At 40.1% G+C, this 16,240-nt stretch overlaps 1 pseudogene; it reads left to right on the forward strand.

Moving 5' to 3' along the window:
- The window catches only part of LOC138756351 (doublecortin domain-containing protein 1-like), a 340,682-nt pseudogene that overhangs the window by 174,669 nt on the left and 149,773 nt on the right, over window positions 1-16,240 (forward strand).

The following is a 16,240-nucleotide window of genomic DNA, read 5'->3' on the forward strand; positions in this document are numbered from 1 at the left end:
CAGACACAGTGAGAACATACAAACTCCTTACAGACAATGTGGGATTCGAACCCTGTTCCCGATCACCGGTGCTGTAATAGCACTGCACTAATCGCTGTGCTAACTGTGCTGTCCGCTACGCTAACCGTACCAACTGTGTTCAATCTTGTACATCAGTGCATGATTCCTGCCATATGCCCATAATCTATGAATAGATCTAAATTTTAAAATTCTATTGATCTCAGTTTTGAATGAAATCAGTGAGTGAACATCTCAACCCTCCAGTATAGAGAAATCTAGAGATTCACCTCTCACTGACTGAAAAGTTTTCATTTCAGTCCTCAATGGTCTAACCTTTGTCTTGAGACTGTAACTTTTGCTAGTGGAAACAGTTAGGTTTTTCTGTCCCTTAGAATATCAACATTTCTCATTTTTTCCTTTAAATTGGAGAATTTTCATTTTACATTATATTTCATCAGCCATGTTGTTACTCATTGAATCATGGACACCAGTCTTCTCTCCATGCAACTTTACAGGCACCAGTTTTCTCTCCATTGAGGCAGTGTCTAATGAAAGCAGCCTCTATCCTCAAAGTCACCTAGGACATCCCCTCTTCTCTCTTCTTTTGGCTTGGCTTCGCGGACGAAGATTTATGGAGGGGGTAAAAGTCCACGTCAGCTGCAGGCTCGTTTGTGGCTGACAAGTCCGATGCGGGACAGGCAGACACGGTTGCAGCGGCTGCAGGGGAAAATTGGTTGGTTGGGGTTGGGTGTTGGGTTTTTCCTCCTTTGCCTTTTGTCAGTGAGGTGGGCTCTGCGGTCTTCTTCAAAGGAGGTTGCTGCCCGCCAAACTGTGAGGCGCCAAGATGCACGGTTTGAGGCGATATCAGCCCACTGGCGGTGGTCAATGTGGCAGGCACCAAGAGATTTCTTTAGGCAGTCCTTGTACCTTTTCTTTGGTGCACCTCTGTCACGGTGGCCAGTGGAGAGCTCGCCATATAACACGATCTTGGGAAGGCGATGGTCCTCCATTCTGGAGACGTGACCCATCCAGCGCAGCTGGATCTTCAGCAGCGTGGACTCGATGCTGTCGACCTCTGCCATCTCGAGTACTTCGACGTTAGGGATTCTACCATCAGGAAAAAGGTACAGGAGCCTGAAGACAAACACTTAGAGGCACAAGGACAGCTTCTTGCCTGGTGCCATCAGAAACCTGTGAACAACTAACCAAAGACTCTGTCTTAATTTGACTTTCCATTGTACTATTTTTATTTATTTTGTAAAGTGGTTTATACATGTATAATGTATGCACTGCAATGCTGCCACAAAACAACGAATTTGTGACAATGAATTCTGATCCTGAATTCGGTTCATATCCTTTTGTAGTTCTCTGCATATCCTCAGCACTACTCTCATTCCTTCTTATTTTTGTGACAAACTTGGAAATTATATATTTGGTATAGCTCACCATGGTGTTGATGCAGAACATGAATAGCTGGAAACCAAACACCAATCCCTGTGGCATTCCACTAATCATGGCCCACTAACCCAAGAAAGACCTGACTCGACTTGTAATATGCCCACCAATTCTTTGTCCATGATAATCTATTGCATCCATTTGCACATGCTTTAAGTTTATTCAGAAGCTTCATAAGAACTTATCAAAAACCTAACAAAAAACATATCCCCCACATTGACAGGATCCCCTCATTTCATTAGTATCTCTTATTGTTTCTTTACTAGTGCCACCTTCTTTTCCTCCCTGGCTGCATTGGTCCCATGATTCTCCTGTACTTCCGGGAGCTTTTTTTTGTCTTCTGCGAAGATAGATCCAAAATATTTGTTTGATTCCTCTGCCACTTCCTTTATTGTCTCACATAATTTCTCTCATCTCAATCTGTAAGAGACCTTTTTTTTTGCTTTGGCCAGTCTTTTCTTTTTCCATACCTGTGGAAGCTCATGTGATGTGTTTTTATGTTTCTCTCTCGTTTATATTAATATAAGCCTTTCCTCCATCTTGGTCTTTCATTGCTGAATTTTCAGAGCTAGTGCTTTCCTGGAAACTGTAAGCCTTTTTATTAGATTTTATTAGTTTTCTTCTGCAGTTCATGGTTGAGCCATGTTTCTGTTCTGTTCTTGTACCTTCAAAGAATGACAAATTATTTATTTTCTCTTTAAATGCTAGCCATTTTGTCTCCTGAGATGCTCTTTTATGTAGATTTCTAGTCTATCCTAGCCAAGCTGTTCCTCACAAATTCATAGCTTTCTTTGTTGAGCTTGAAAAGCTCAACAGAATTGGAATATTTTCAATTCCATTAATATTAACTAAATTGTGCATCAGGTAGGGGCTGATGTACCTGGTCTGTTACCACATTTTGCCCCATTGAATTTTATTTAATAAACTGCTCTTATATTTTATTCCTCACATTAATTTTGCAAACACATCTGTGGCCTTGCAAATCTGATGAACTCCATTCTTTCTTTCATTTTCTTTGCAGGATGAAACAAAATCCACAACAACAATATGTGTTTAATACAGATGGTAACATTTGTTCAGTGGTTTGTGCTTTGTTTATTGCACTGAAGTATATTATTGAAATCAAGTGTCTTATCGTGGCCACCATTGTAGATCTTGTTCAAGGAGGAAGAATAAAGACCACTTTGAATAAACAAGAATCAGACAATTCTAACACACCCAGTCCACTTTGCAAACATCTGAGGATCACATTGTGGGAGAGAAACAATGGGAGATTTTGTTCACTGTCTTGTTGGTTTGCCACATGCCTCACGCAGGCAGTAATGCTGAATCCTTGCTCTGGGACACAGTGGAGAATGTTCAGAAAAAGACGAGGATCTTGAGCTTGGACCCTCCCACTGAATATTTGGTGGGGGGACATTTGAGGTGGTCTTCTGGCTGCATCTTGTTCAGTTTGCTCAGTTGAGCAATGCCTTCACCACTTTGGAAAGCCTTGTTCTCATAATAGGGTAGCACGGTTAATGTAGCAGTAAGCATGATACTATTACAGCATCAGTGTCCTTGGTTCGAATTCATTGCTATTCTCCGCATGTCTGTGTGGGTTTCATCCAGGTTCCTCGGTTTCCTCCCCACCTCCAAAACATAGAAGGCTGAAGGTTAATTTGAAATCTGAAAACTGAATATAATTGAGTACCTAGAATTAGCTTCCACCATGCTGTAAATAAAATTTAAAATAATGAGTGGGAGGGGGCATTTCAGTTTACAGTCCAACTTTTCTTCTTCCATCATGACAAGATGGATAGATCACCTTGTTGCAACCAGTCCCTGTGCCTGCTTCCCTCACACTTCCCCTCTTTGTCTGGTCATTTCTCCAGACTCTGCGAATGGTTTGAGCTGAGCATGGGTATTTGCTGTCACTCTTTGCTCACGTTATCTGATTTGCCAGGACCTTATCTTTTCCAACTACGAACTCAGATGAGACAGAACAACCCAGTGAATTAAGCATATTACTGAGTGGAGAAAATCAAAGTAATATCATCTCTCCTAATAACAATGCCCAAATGCACAGAGAATACAGAATACCTTCTTTCTCTGACTATCTCTAGATGCCCAAGTCCCTTTGAAATACTATAAAAAATGTTTTGGGTGTTGCTCACTAATACTGTCTGAGCTCACTGGAGCATCATTCTAGAACCTCATGGGGCCGCTCTGCTCACCCTGTCCTAGTGCTTTTCTGGACATATGAGGAACCTAATTCTTCCATGACTGGTACACTTGTTCTCATTCCTCATCCTACTGTTCGCTCTCAATTATAAGCACCAAATACAATATGGCGGCCACCAAGGCCAGGTCTCACAAGACCTCCTTGTTGCCGTTTTTAGTGAGCTCTGGCACCTAAAATGTTAGCACTGCACCCTGGTGCAAACCATACTTTATAGGTTACAATGGGTCAGAACTTTGTGGGAAGTACTGAACTGTCAGCATTTTTCTGCCTTAAGTGCCAGTAAGACTGATTTTCACACAAATGGAAATCATAGACTTGCTGGGTACACTTCTAAATAAAGAACTTTCCTGTATATACTAAGTAAAAGTCAATCATTCGTTAAGATGTACTCCAGTGATAGCACCGTTGGTTCTATTTCTGCAGTGCAACTTAAATGTGTAATCTTGACTGCAATTACTTCTGTGCAATGCTCTCAGAATGCTGCACTGCTGGAGTTGCTGCAGATAAATTTTACACAGAAGACAAGGAGAAAAAGTAGCATACTTACCTCCAGAGTGGCCGTTCACACAGGCAGGCCATTTACACTGCAGTTGTGATTTTAGAGTTGCGGTGTTTTTGGAGGCTGGGCGTTTGAGGTGAGGGCAGATTGAGGTGGGAGTAGGTCATCCCCTATCTCCCCATTCCCCTGTTTCCCATTGCCCTGTTGCCCCCATTCCCATCATCCCTCGTTGACATCAACCCCCGTTGACATCATCCCCCGTTGCCATCATCCCCCGTCCCCTGTCTCCTCTATCCCTGGCCTCGTCCATGTGGGTGCCTTCTCTTACCTTTGGTGGACCCCAGCATCTGGTGGGAGAGAAGCAGGCAGTGGCTGACTCAATGGAGGACCAATGGCTGTCTTCCTTACCCATGATCCCCCACGCACCTGGAACCGCTCTGCCAGAGATAGGGATACGCAGAGCAGTTCCAGCTGCATGTGGCGCTCAGGTGAACTCTGGCTTTGGCTGCCCAGCACCCCTGCTGCCATGTCTGAAGTTGGAAAGCTAAAGATTCCATCACACTAATGAAAGATTAGAGAAGATTTTCTAGTGGTCTGATAAGTATTAATCTCTCATAGAAAAACAATGTAGAAGCACAAAGTGTTTGCCCATGGATGTTGTCTTACCTGCTGTTCTTCCAGCAATTCTTTGCTTGTACAAAAATGTAATTGATGGTTTATGGGGCATGGTGCTAATTGCTCACTACTTCAATGCAATACACAAGGCAACACTGCTTCATTGGAAATGAACCATCTGAGAATTTCTGAGATAGTGAAGGTGCTGAATAGTCATTGGTTCTTTCTTCCTAAAAAAATTCTCCCATCAAAATCCTGCAAGGTTTGTTGAAAATGTTTACCATTCTTTCATGTTTAGTCTGCAGAGGAAGTGCTGTGTAAGTGTTTTCATTTTTGCATTTGTAATACTCTAATTCCACAGATGTGGTAATATCCCTGCTGCTCCTTTCAGTTTCTTTTGTTTATTTCCCTGCAGGTGTATCCTGAAATGGTTCTCACATATCTGGGGGAACTGAAATTGGCAGAAGTGGAGCAAAAGTTCACCAGGTATACATGTTCACCCTAACCCTAATGCTCCTTGAACAGTCATGGGAATGACAGAATTCTGAAGAAAATAGCTTCAGGAAAGGGAAACAAATTGTATGCAAGACCATAAAGTGAGATCAAGTGCATAATATTGAAAATTCAGATTGATTTTCTGTGTGAATTACATCCTTTGTTTTGGATGCAGCTGCAGGCGATGAAAAGAAATAACTTGAAAATTTTAAACAGAAGCTGAAATGAAGATGAACATTTAATGAATAAAGGAATATTCCATGGAAATGAACTGAAAAAAAAATTGAAACTATTCAGTAGGCTAGTTAATGTCTGTAGAGAGAGAAAGAGTGATTATTTTCAAATTGATAACCTCTTGTGGCCTTTTCAGACTTCTGACCTGACTGTCCATGGATGCTGCTTGACTGCTATAAATTCTAGCATTTTATTGGCTTTTTATGACAATAATTATAGCTTATTTGCAAAAGGCATGTCATCTCACTGTAGAGGTTTTCATCCGTGTTTAGTCCTGTGGTGGCTGATTGCAAATTTTAAATCTGTAGCAAGAATTACAGTCAAGGCACAATATTAGACATGCGTACAAATATTTAAAGGCATATGACTAGTTTAAGTTGGGGTTATTTGACACAGAATATCTAGTACAGTGGGAAGGGCTCTTCTGCAAACAGGCGAACGAACAGGTTATCTCTAAGAATCGTGTAAAGAGCACGGTTTACAGAGAAAAAGCCAGTGGGTGTTGGGAAATTCAGTTGTGTATGAGGCCAAAATAAAACTTACAAGACTGAGGGTTCAGGCGTTTCAGAGAATGAGTTCAGGAAAAGCAGTGGGGAAGAAGTCTGGAAATATTGAGGAAGATTGGTGTTTTTACTGGTGACAGAGTCCATCTATGGGCAGGACAATGATCTGTGCATCTGCTGAAATGGCAGCCCATGTATATTTTATTAAAATATAATACACAGTAAATTAAAAATTTTAAGCAATAAATTTGCATCGTACAGTTATGAAATTCATTAAAATTAGCCAAAGCTGGAAAGCTAATGGCATCTCTCCAGCTTTCTCCTTGGTTACTTGACCAGTTGTTTCAGTGAATAAGCTCCGTCAGAATGCTCCATTTAAGAAGTTCAAGTGGATTATTACCTCGTCTGATGAAATGGCCAGGAATGCACCGACTTTTTTAAAAAATTGCAACAATATGTCTTTTTCTCTGCAAAAGATTAATTTTCAATTTGCCTAATGAGCACACATCAAGAAATGCCAGTTGGCTTAGTCAGATTCCAAATTCATGTCTGATATGTTGTTAAATACTGTACTCAACTTGGGAGTGGTTGGTGGCTCTGATGGCATAGAGGTTGGCTCAACACAATTAGAGTGCCAGCAACCTGGGTTCTTATGAGGCGCTGTCTGTGAGGAGTTTGTACATTCTCCCCATGTCTGCATGGGTTTCCTCCAGGAGCTCTGGTTTCCTATCACCCTTCAAAACCTACAGTGTAAGCAGGTTAATTGGGTACTTGGGCAGCATGGGCTCATGGGCTGGAAAGCCCTGCACCTTACTGTACTTAATATTTAATACTTAATATTGCTCTGTTTATTAAAGACACAAAGTATTTATTTATGAAAAAGACACAAATAAAGTAGTTTTTTAAAAAGTACAAATAGTTTCATGACTTATTTCTATATCGAACAGTATGATAGCATTTGTTTGGCAAAATGTAACTTTCTTAAAAATTAAATTGCATAATACATATGAAAACTTTTGTTTTCCATAGTGAAATACAATAATAACCATTTCTGGTCCTTGAGTGTCAAGCTGCAAAATGTGGCTGTTATTGTTTGTGCATTCCTTTCCCCAGCTCTGTTTTGTTGGTGTGTCGCCTTTCCCCAGCTCTGTCTCTCTTCCTTTTACCCCTGTCTCCTTTCACAGAGCCAAGATCAATTCTCATCTCTCTTATCATACCCAACATGTTTTGTTGGTCTGGACTCCTCCCCAAGCCATCACCGTCTCTATTCTGACCTTTCATGTTCTTTGCGTATTCTTTGCTTATTCCTTGAAGAATGGCTCAGGCCTGAAAGATTGGCAAAATACCTTTACCTCCTCTGGATGCTGCAATTCCGGCTGAGTACCTCCAGCATTTTGATGTGTTTTTACTACCATCATAGCATCTGCAGACTTTTGTTTCTCATTCTGTGCATTCCTTTGTGTTATTTGCATTAGCAAAGAAACAAAGGTGGAACTATTAAGAGAAATTCTTTATGATGACAGTGTCTCTCAACTAAACTTTATTGTATGGGTACAACAGTGAGGCAAGAGTCACATCATGTGATGCAACTAGTTCATCATTGTGCCCAATATATGCACACTACATTTCATCACCCCTTAAAAAATGAAATTAATCCATATAATCAATTACTTACACATTGGAATGAAACACAGAAGTTTGCAGATGCTGTGATTGTAGTAAAAACACAAAAATTCTGTAGGAATTCAGCAGGTTATGGAATTTCCATAGAAGTCCTGAAACATTGGTTATTTATCTTTACCTCCTATGGACACTACGAGGCCTGTTAAGTTCCTCCAGCGTTTTTGTGTTCTTAGTACACATATAAAATTATACAGTTTTTAGTACACATGAAATTATACAGTTGTTCACATGTATACATTCAACCTCGTTCATGTATACATTCAACCTTGTTCATATGCATACATATTTACTTTCAATCTTCCATGAAATAATTTGATCTCTTTGTCTCTTCACTTACTGAACTCTTGGCACACATTTATTTCAGGCACAAGTAATCCCATAGCTCATTTGGACGGACGGGGACTTCATTGATGTTGTCTTCCATCCTATACTGCAATTATTGTCTCAACATAATTGTCTTCATTATTTTTAATGCATGTATCACTATCTTTTTGATATCCCAGCCAGGATGCATAAAACAATCCATGTAAAAGATAACAGAAGCCAATAACACATCAATAACTACGTAGCTACAATTATACATGGTATCTGATACATTACAGGAAATAATTAATTTAGCTCCCACTATTGTGACTTTAATTGCTTCTTAAAACTTTCTATTTTTAAGTTTCTGCTTTCACGTTGCTTTGCATACTGAATCCAACCCACTGTAGATACCAGATCTCCCCTCTTTCCTACTGATGTCTTCGAAGTCACAAAGTCATCACCTCTGACATTCCCTTTCTCGATCATTTCTGAGACATTCATCTCCGACATAACTACATTAATTCTGTTCCATTATATTTTAGTTATGCCATATTGAAATAAGATTAATAAATTCACATCTGCTTTTGCATCCTTCATAAAATATTCAGAGCTTTGAAACTACCTTCAAATTACAGTGTACTCCTCTTTCAAAGCACTCAAATGAGTCTGTAATTTTTTTTCTCTCCAGAGAATGATTCTGTAACTATCAAGAACTTTGAAGACACGGAGCTATTTCCTAGAAATCTCAATGTCTCTGCCTATATTAATGTTGCTAGAGCCAATAAATATCTTTCATTACATCACCTCAGATTGGGCTTGTTTGTTTTCATATACCTTGATATATCTAACACTCTGGCCTGAAACGTTGGTTATTATTTGACTTTCGATGGATGATGCGAGACCAGCATGTTTGTGGGTTGCATTCGACCCCAGCATCAGCAAACTCTCTTGTTTAACTTGTTCCTTCTCATGTTGTCTGTGGGGTCTTGTGAAGCTGCTGTTTTCTAAAACTTCTGTGAACTGGCCTCCTCATGTTATTTAAACGATATTAGGCTCTCCTTCTGTCTTTAAGGTTTGTGAATGATTCCGTGACTCTGAAAATACTAGGCCATGCTAAAATTACACCTTTGACTCAAGTTATTTAGCAAAAGATTCAGAACAAACAAACAATCTGCTTGAGGAACTTAGTGGGGTCAGTAGGAGGAAAAGAATGGTCGATGCTTAGAACCAGAACATGGTGAAGAGATCCAGCTTGAAATGTCAACCATTCTTTATTCTCCCACTTATTCTGCTGAACCCACTGAGTTGCTCCAGCACGTTGTTTGTTGACTGCTTTATTCATTCTCTTCAGGGAATGAAAGTTGCCATCCCTTCACATTCGAGCAGCAGATCATGTTATATCCACACGTAATTGAGTCTTAACTTCAGATTTTTCAGGACAAGTAACAATATTCACTATCCAATAGTTCATAGCTATCTTTATTTTCTATAGTATATAGAAGTGGATATGTCTTGATGGAACTTTGGGGCAATGATCAAACTGCACCTGGAATACTGCATGCAGTTTAGGTCACCATATTAGTGAAGGATGTAGTTGCAATTGAGGCAATACAGAAAGGTTACATGAAGTTAATTTCTAGGATGAGGGATTGGCATATGAAAAAAGGTTGAGTGGTTTGGGCTGACACTCATTGGAGTGTCAAACGATGAAGAGTGATACTCTTGAAAGAAAACAAAATTGTGGAGTTTGACAGAATTGATGTTTCCCCAAGTGGAGGCATCTGGAGCTAGGTGGCTGAATTTCAGAATAATTTCAAATGGAAATAGGGGGCAATTTCTTTTCTCAGAGACTTGTTGAATGTTTGGAATTGTCTACTTCAGCTAAACTATGCAGGACTGGCAGCTCAATGTTCTAGGCTTCCGTTGTTTCAGACATGATTAAAAAGTGGGGAATGAAAGGGGGAGGAGTGGATTGATAATCATGGAAAATGTCACAGCTGTGCTCAGGCAGGTCATACCAGATAGCTCATCTACTGATGCTATAAGGGTGGAACTGAGGAACGGGAAAGGTATGACCATCGCCCAATAGTCAACGAGAATTGGAGAAGCCAATCTATAGAGAGATCACAGACCGCTGCAGGAAACATAAAGTTGTGATAGTAGGATATTTTAACTTTCCACATATTGACTGGGACTCCCAGACTGTAAAAGACCTGGATGGTTTGGAGTTTTTCAAATGTGTTGAGGAAAGTTTTTAAAATCAATATATAGAGGTGCCCACTAGAGAGAAAGTGCAATACTGGATCTCCTATTAGAGAACGAGGCAGGACAGGTGATAGAAGTATGTATAGGTGAACATTTTGGATCTAGTGATCATAATGCTATTAGTTTCAAGTTAATTATGGTGAAGGATAGGTCTAGCCTCAGGTTGAGATTCAAAATTGTAGAAAGACCAACTTTGAGAAAATGAGAAATGATCTAGAATGCATGGATTGGGAGAAGTTGTTTTCTGGAAAGAATGTGCTCGGCAAGTGGAGGACCTTCGAAGGTGAAATTTTGAGAGTACAGAGTTTGTACTATATGTTCCTGTTAGGATTAAAGGCAAAGTGAACAGGCATCAGAAGCCTTGGTTTTTGAGGGATACTGGGGATCTGGTTTGGAAGAAGAGAGAGGTGTATAGCAGGTATAGGATACACAGAGAAAATGAGGTACTTGAGGAATATAAAAGTGCAAGAGAAAACTTAAGAAAGAAATCAGGGCTAAAAGAAGACATAAAGTTACTTTGGCAGACAATGGGAAGGAAATTCCTGAGAATTTCCATAGGTATATTAAGAGGAAAAGGATAGTAAGGGACAAAATTGGTCCCCTTGAAGATCAGAGCGGTTGGCTATGTTTGGAGCCAAAAATGATGAGGGAGATCTTCAATGGGTTTTTTCATCAGTATTTACTCAGGAAACTGGCACCATGTTGTGGGAAGTAAGGAAAACAAGCAATGAGGTCATGGAACCTATACAGATTAAAGAGGAGGATATGCTTACTGTCTTAAAGCAAATAAGAGTGGATAAATCTCCAGGGTCTGACAGGATATTCTCTCTGACCTTGAGGGAGACATGTAGAAATTGCAGGGGCTCTGGCAGAAATATTTAACATGACCTTTGCAGTGATAGAGTGCTATAACTAGGAGGAGTTGGAGTGTGTAGCATCTATAGAGATCTAGGGTAGATTCAAGATGGATGCCTCCACATTATGTTTGGCATGTATATGTTCCGTCCTTAGTGGTGTTTCCTTAGTTCATGAATCCAGTTGTTTTAAAAAGAACCCAAGTTTCTTTATTGTAATAAAAAGAAATATTACATGGTACCAAGAGTGGAAGAAACAGCCAGGTTCTACTGTGCACAGGAGTAAAAGAAAGAAAGAAACTCACAGTGTGCATAGTGAGTAACAGTTTATATCAGAAATGAAAATATGGCGAGTTTAAAGAATCTTAATGCTATAAAATGGACTGGAACTATCGACCATGAGTGGAGGCTGTTTAAACAAAGCTTTATGTTATACCTGCAAGCGATTGGAATCAATAGCCAACCAGATACATGGAAGATTGCTTTGCTACTTACCATGGTGGAACCTCAAGCTCTTGAGGTTTTCAACACATTTGTTTTTGCTGAGGCAGAAGACCAGACCAAATTTGACAAGGTTATCAAGATGTTTGATGAACACTGTTCACCAAAGAAAAATGAAACGTTTGAGAGGTACATGTTTTGCTTGCGCACATAGCTACAGGGAGAGAGCTTTGATACTTTTTTAACAGACTTAAAATTAAAAGCAAGAACATACAATTTTGAATTGCTGCAAGATTCAATGATCTGTGATCAAATAGTGTTCTGGATTATTGATAAGAAAGTGAGAGAGAGGAATTGTCTGCTTCAGCTAAACTATGCAGGATTGGCAGCTCAATGTTCCATTCACAGCTGCAGCTGTGAAGATATGCCACGCCAGTGAAAATGAAGGCATAGTCATAGCCACAGTGTCTGCGTACACACACACACACACACACACACACACACACACACACACACACACACACACACACACACACACACAATCAAAATGAGATACATCACCAACAAAAAAATGGAGAGACATTCAATTGTAAACGATGCAGCACTGAGTATGTGCCACAGCAATGCTCAGCATATGAAAAAGTCTGTAACAAGTGCAAAGGGCAGAATCACTATGCAAAGCAATCCTTTTGCAAAGGAAAACTAAACAGAAATGTACACACCATAGAAGACACTATAGAAGAAACTGCTCTCAGTGATACATTTTTTGCGAGCATGTTGATGCTGGAAGTGAATAGTATCGAGCAGGGTAAATGGACTGTGAAATTGAATACAAATGAAACAAATATTCTTTTTAAGTTAGACACAGGGGAAAAGGACAATTTGATCTCTGAGCACGACATTAGGGCAATGAAGATAAAGCTGTACATCCATGCAAAACCTGTACTGCTCAAAGCATACAATGGACAGAGAATCGACACCAAAGGTACATGTAAACTCAAGGTGAAAGTTAAAGATAAAGAGCAGCACCTCAGGTTCACAGTAGTCCCAGATTGACATCATTCACTACTTGGTGACAAAGCATGTAAAATCTTAAACCTAATCAAGAGGGTGTATTGCATTAACAGTGACCGTGCACAGAGCAGAGTAGAGGAAATACTGCATCAATTTCTCGACATCTTCAAGGGGTTTGGAGTTCTACCATTCACCTCTAAGATTTAATTAAAATAGGATGCACAGCTAGTAGTGCATGACCTGAGGCAAGTCCCAGTGTCACTAAAAGAAAAGCTCCAGCAGGATCTCGACCGAATGACAGCTTAAAGCAAGTGGAGGAGCCCTCAGAATGGGTGAATTCAATGGTGTGTGTCAAAAAGAACAATGTTGACCTACACATGTGCATGGACCCAGAAGACTTGAATGCCAATATAAAGAGGGAACATTATCAGATTCCAACCAGGGATAAAATTACAAGTGATATGGCTGGTGCAAAGTTTTTCACTAAATTGGATGCATCCCAGGGCTTTTGGCAAATAAAACTGCATGATGATAGGACAAAATACTGTACATTTAATACACCGTTTGGCTGATATTCTTGTCTGAGGATACCTTTTGGAATTTCCTCAGCTCTGAAAGTGTTTCACAGGACAATGGAGCACATCATAAAAGGCGTAGATGGGGTATGTGTGTACATGGATGACATGATCCTATGGGGATCCACACAAAAATAACACAATGAAAGGCTCATCAAAGTGCTTTAATGCATTCAGAAGTATAGATTAACATTAAACAGAGAAAAATGTCAGTTTGGTGTGAAGGAAATCACTTTTTTAGGAGATAAAATGAAGGCAGATGTAGAACCAGACAAGAGCAAAGTGAAAGCAATTTTAGAGATGCCCAGACCCACTGACAAAAAAGGCATATTGAGAGTGCTGGGAATGATCAATATCATTGGTAAATTCATAATAAACCTATCTTCCAAAACAATTTCCCTGAGGAAGATGTTACAGAACAAATGTGGATTCAAGTAGACAGACAACCACAACGAAAAATGGGGGCGACTGAAGACCATTCTAACTACAGAATCAGAACTTTTGACATTCTTTGATCCATCCAGAAAGGTGAAAATATCCACAAATGCTTCAAAAGGTGGAATAGGTGCCATCCTACTTAAGCCCATAGGAGGAGATTGGAAGCCAGTAGCATACGCATCAAGGATGATGACAACATCTGAATGTTGATATGCACAGATCGAGAAAGAGTGTCTAGGTCTGGTCTATAGACTTGAGATATTGTGCATGGTCCACCATCATTTGTGGCAGAGACAGATCACAAGCCATTAATAGCAATAATCAAAAAACATCTCAGTGAAGTTTTGCTGAGAATCTAAAGACTGGTGATGAAGCTACCATGTTATGACTTTGAATTGGTGTACATGGCAGGGAAACTTATTGTGTTAGCTGATGTGTTTTCCAGGGCAATGACGCAGAGTGAAGCACACAATGAGAATTCCACAGAAACAGATGTGAATCTCCATGTGAATTTGATCACCGAATATCTTCCCATATCTGACATGAAATTCAAGCAGATCGGAGCTAAAACAGAAAAGGACACAGTTCTTCAGAAGATCATCAAGAATCTGAATGAAGAATGGCGTAGAGGTGAATGTTAGCCATACTACAACATCAGAGCTGAGCTGAGTGCTGTCAATGGGGTTCTACTCAGATAGAGCAGAATTGTCATTGCTCCATCACTGAGACAAGAGATGCTGAAAAGGGTGCATGAAGGGCACCTTGAAATGGAAAAATGCAAGAGGAGGGTCAGAACTGCTGTTTATTGGCCATGGATAAATGCTGACAGTGACAGGATGGTTTCAAGCTGTGACGCCTGTTTGAAACATCATGCAAAGCAGACAAAGGAACCCATGAATATAACTGACATACCAGCAGAACCATGGCAGAAAGTTGGGACCTATCTGTTTCATGTGGATGGAAAGAATTACTTGCTGCTTATTGATTATCTATCAAACATCCAGAGATTGTGCTGCTTCCTAGCATGTATGCTGCTTGTATGATCCAAATATAAAATCAATCTTTGCAAGACATGGAATTCCTCAAATTGTCTGCAGTGACAATGGACCATGCTTTAGTTGTAGAAAATTCCAGAACTTTGCAGCAGAGTATGATTTCCGACATGTGACTTCAAGTCTTCTGCATCCACAGTCAAACGACAAAGCAGAGAAAGGAGTTCATATAGTTAAACAGTTGCTCAAGAAAGCATTAGACAGTGACTCAGATCTATATCTAGCTTTATTGCATTATAGAGCTTCTCCACTTGAACATGGCATGTCATCCACTGAGTTTCTGATGGGACGTAGACTATGCGCCACACTTCCCTACTCTGCAGGCCCAAACAAGAACTGTGAGGTTGAACAGAAACAAAAGCGTCTGCAAGGGAGACAAAAGGCAAACTATGACAAGCCAGTGAGAAGCTTAGGGACATTGGCATACCATGACACAGTGAGACTCAGAGATTCCAATACAGGACAAAAAGGTTACTGTTCTGGGGGAAATAAATCCAAGATCCTCCATTATCAGAACAGAGGAGGGCCAAATAGTGAAGAGCAATTGAAGGAGCCTGCTGAAAACGCCTGAGGTTCTGCAGAATCAGATAAATGCAGAAGATTCAGCCTGAACAGCCACAGAGGAAACATCACCCATGCTAGACAGTAGGGGACCAGCAGAGCCGACACAAGCACCTGTGCTAAGAAAGCACCTGACAGATCGAATCTATAAAAGAAAAAGAACTCTGCACTTAAAAGTTTGTGCTGCTGATGTTCATGTTACATTTGTGTTGAACTTTAAATTGAAATAATACTGCATAATGTGTCATGTTTGATTAAACGTTCAAGGAAAGGGGATATAGTGATCGAGTGCTACCTCCAAGGGGGGGGGGGAGGGTCAGAGACGGAGTGTGTAGCATCAGGAAAATGTTGCATCTTGGGAATACTGTTGCATCTTGGGTAGATTCAAGATGGATGCCTCCACATGAGGTGGTCTGTGTATGTTCTGTCCTTAGTGCTGTTTGCTTAGATACAAATTTAGTTTTTTTAAAAATAACCCGTTTCTTTATTGTAATAAAAGAAACATCAAAGCCAAGGGTGAGATTCTGGTGGGTTGAAAGGTAGCTCATGTTAATCCATTGTTTAAAAAAGATTCCAAAAGTAACCCTGGAAATTATTGGCCAGTGAGCCTGATGTCAGTAGTAGGTAAGTTATTGGAAGGTGTTCTTAGGAATTGGATGTAGAAGTATTTGGCTAGCTAGGGACTGATTAGGGTTAATCAACATGGCTTTGTGATTGGTAGGTGGTGTTTAACCAATCATAGAGTTTTTTGAGGTTGTTAACAGGGAAGTTGATGAAGTAAAGGCTGTGGATGTTGTCTATATGGATTTTAGTAAGGCCTTTGACAAGGTCCCACATGGGTGGGTGTGCCTCAGGGAATGGTGCTAGGTCCATTGTTGTTTGTTGTCTATATCAATGATCTGGATGATAATTTGTTGACTTGGATCAGCAAGTTTGCAGATGACACAAAATTAATGAGAAAGGCTTTCAAAACTTGCAGAGGGATCTGAACCAGCAGGTGAAATGGGCTGAAGAAAGGCAGATAGA

The sequence above is a fragment of the Narcine bancroftii genome, chromosome 1 (assembly GCF_036971445.1).
Source record: "Narcine bancroftii isolate sNarBan1 chromosome 1, sNarBan1.hap1, whole genome shotgun sequence".
In the NCBI taxonomy this organism is placed as follows: domain Eukaryota; kingdom Metazoa; phylum Chordata; class Chondrichthyes; order Torpediniformes; family Narcinidae; genus Narcine; species Narcine bancroftii.